The sequence below is a fragment of the Cryptomeria japonica genome, chromosome 7, assembly GCF_030272615.1.
Source record: "Cryptomeria japonica chromosome 7, Sugi_1.0, whole genome shotgun sequence".
Lineage (NCBI taxonomy): Eukaryota > Viridiplantae > Streptophyta > Pinopsida > Cupressales > Cupressaceae > Cryptomeria > Cryptomeria japonica.
Window position 1 is genome coordinate 502,878,130 of NC_081411.1, and position 3,868 is coordinate 502,881,997.

Sequence of the window (3,868 nt, forward strand, 5' to 3'; positions counted from 1 at the left end):
ATTGCTGAGTGGAACTAGTCTACTAATAGTTTCATCCACTGTAGTTAAAAGAGCTAACTTGACTCTTAAAAAAAAGGAAGCTTTTAGCTATAAAGATATCACCTTATGTCTCATTGATCGCAACAACCAAGATTGAATGGTATTGCTTTGGAGGATCTTAAGCTTGAGTAGTTTAGCAATTTGAACAATTAAGAATTCAGTACAGACACTAGGGATGATTGATTATTTGAGGCATTGGGCCATTGACTAATTGTATTTTTTTTTTAATGTAATCATCATTTTGAATATAATATGAATATTCGACACCTTTATTGTTCATTCATTGTACCATCAAATATGTATTTTAAAGTTTCATATGTTATTCCTTGTATAATTTTTTATAGCATTTTTTTCAAGTACATATATTTGTGCCATCCTCCCCCACAACTTCTAAATATACGCCCTTGGTTCCCCCTTCCCTGAAACCCATCCCCATTGTCTCTAAATCTACACCTTTGGCCCCCTATCCCTTAAATTATACCAACTAGCCCCACTATCTCCCCATCTTGAGACTCGATTGAACATAGCTTTTATTTGGCACACATTATATTGAAGACATATTACTATTCAAAATACTATTACGCCTATTTTAAAAGTCTCTCTTTCAATTTTTATTGTTTTCTTCATCTTGTTTCAATGAAATTGAAATGCCTAACTACCGAGTGGATAACATGAATGTAGTTGGCTAGATGACAGTTGGCATTGATGAATACTAAGAGGGGGGGTTGAATTAGTATACCAAAAAATCTTGCACTTAAAACACTTACAGTCTAAAGATAAACAGGTAAAACAGTTTAACAGACAGACCGGTTATCACGCATTCACCCACAAAAGCAATACAACCATAACACAAGATATTTGACGTGGAAACCCAAATGGGAAAAACCACGGTGAGATGGAACTCACAAGTCACTATCTGCAGAATAGAAACCAGACCGGTTAAGGTCTTACAATGTTCTTCACCAGAACAGATCCTGTTAGGAATCTCAATCTCTGTTAGGAGATGAGTCCGATCAAGGACTACCTTGCTAGAGGATTTTAGATTCATAGAGGTGAACCACCTTGTTAGAGGATTTTACAAAAGGCTTTTGGGCCTACCCGGTTAAGGGCTACAGACTTGTCGAAGATGTGAGTAATCAACAAGTGTTTGATCTATCTAATAGCACGGACTGCTCAGTTAGATCATTGACAGCTCATTCTTAATGCACTCCTGCATTACTTCAGTCTTCTACACATTCATATTCTTTTCAACTCCTCAACCACCTTAAACCCTAGTCACAACATAAACCCTTTCAGCAACAACCTAAAACCCTAGACATGATGTCCTTTTAAAGGAATCTGATTTCATGTCGGTCCAATAGGATTACATTTCAATTTCCTAGGTTCAATGAATCTAGACATACTCAGTAACACGACACAAGAAGCACCGCCAATGTGTCGGCACCGTCAAACAATCGGTGGATTGATAACTTATCACAAAATGCCGGTTGGTAACTCATCACAGAGTATTACCGGTTCATGCAAAATACCTGTTGCCGGTTTGACAAAAATGAAGACTGGTCGAAATGTGTTATGCCGCTTTAACCCCTCGTACCACTTGAGGTCAACATGTCGCTTTAGACCGGTGAACACATTCTGCAAAACATCAATAGTCTAATGACTATAATACAACATACTTGCAACATATCGATTGAAACAAATACCAATTGTGCTCTAACTCATACATATAAAGAGGATCTTAATGCAAGTGTGTGTCCATCAATGACAATCACAACATAAACATCAAAAATGTCAACAGGCATGGCCACCTCACAAATTAAGCAAGCTAAATTTTCAACTGCTTTGTACCTTCATTATTGACATATTGTTTAAGTTTGTATTTGCCACCTTATCCTCCTCTGTATCAAAACACTCTTCATTGCTACACCCAAGCTGCAATTTCACTCCCCCTTTCTGCTACAGGAATTGTAGCACTCCACACTTAGTCTTTTGTTATACACTGCATATATCCTGATTTATGAACGGATAAATTAAACAAACACTACCAACACACCCAGTGAAACTCCCAATCCACAAAATTCATTGATCCCATTAATGCAATTTCATCACCATTTGATCGGCTCAAACCATGAGCTCTATGTTTCTAGTACCAAGATGATAGAAATTTGGCCTGACCATCAATATCTAGTACAATTTCTCTATGTTACCCCAAGTTTCCGGGACGGAGATAATGGGACGAGTTTCCAAGACGGCTTTTTTTTTTTGCCAATTTTGAGGATGGCATGCGAACAACAAAGGGGACGGCTATATAAAATATAGGGATAATTTAAAATTATAGGAAAAATTAAATTTTCATATGAAAAATAGATAAAACATGTATATATACATTATAATCATATGAAAACATGGATAAAGCAGCTATATGTACCATTAAGAACCTTAAAATACCACATTTGTGTTCAGAATTCATTGTCAATATTCAATATACATTCATTATTCAAAATTCATTGTCAATACTCAATATGCATTCATAATTGAAAATTCATTGTCTATATGTCAAGACTTGTTTCATTTGCTGAAAATTTGATTGTTCTACTTGAACAATTATCGCCAAAAATAATTGTTTTTATCACCCATATCACATATCCTTCCCTTTTAAATGTATGAATATTATATGATAAGAGATGAAATATTTATATCGTTTCTTTTTAAAATTTTAAATATATCATATAATCAAACATGAAATATGGCAACGAAATTATGAATTATCACATAGTCAAGACTTATATTAATAATTTAATATTGTTGTCTTCTAAATTTTTAATAATGTTGTTATATGGAGCCTAATCAAACTTGGGAAGTTAAATTTTCCCCCCTTTTATCGACGCAGTTTCCCCCCAATTTTATTCAATAGCGGTGCCCCAAGACGGGGTCAAGGGGCAGTGCCCCTTGCAGGGTCCAAGGGCAGCACCCCCAGCACACTCTTCGTCACAGTATAGGGTCGGGTCAAGGGGCAGCGCCCCCGAAAGCTCAAACGACTGTTATTATTTTATTTGCATTTAATTGATATTTTCTGCATGCAATTCCTAACAAATAATTGGAATGATTTCAGGCAAATAATTTGGGTCCCACATTATAAAAAAATAACATTTTTTTAATGATTTGAACTAGCCCCAGCCGTCCCTGGGGCAGATTGGGGACGTCCCAGCCGTCCCCCTCCATCCCCGAGACGTATGGATGTTCCCCATGGCTAGGGCAAACACCACCACCCCCCTTTTCGGGACATCCCCAGAAGATTCCCACATTTTGAAGATGGGGAACATACCCTAGCTGTCCCCAAGTCCCCGGGACCGGGACAAGGGTTTTCGGGTTTTCAGGCTGGGGACGCATCCCCAGGTTACATAGCAATTTCTCTACACTTCCTCAATTTTCTTTCACAGTATCAGTGTGCTGGACAATCTTATCTTAGCTGGTTCTGAATACTTAAGGCCAATGACTCAAATACAATACACAAAGTATGGCAAAGAAGGCTAATCATTGAATCCGCAGTTCTGCAGCATGTAACTTGGTAATATTGTTTTTCCCTTTTTAGGTGAATGTTATTGGTTCTGTTCACGCCAGTCTTACGCTGCATGAGTTTGAAATTGAAACTCTCCTATTTTGAATCCATGTACCATTGGCATATCTGCATTAAGACTCGATCATTCCATGTATTGGTCGTGCGATTAAAACCAAAGGTTTTAAATTCAGACTAAATATATCTCTGTCTCTATAATTTATATTTATGGTCAAGTGAAGAAAACCCAATGTCCACACACGAAGGGGTTCT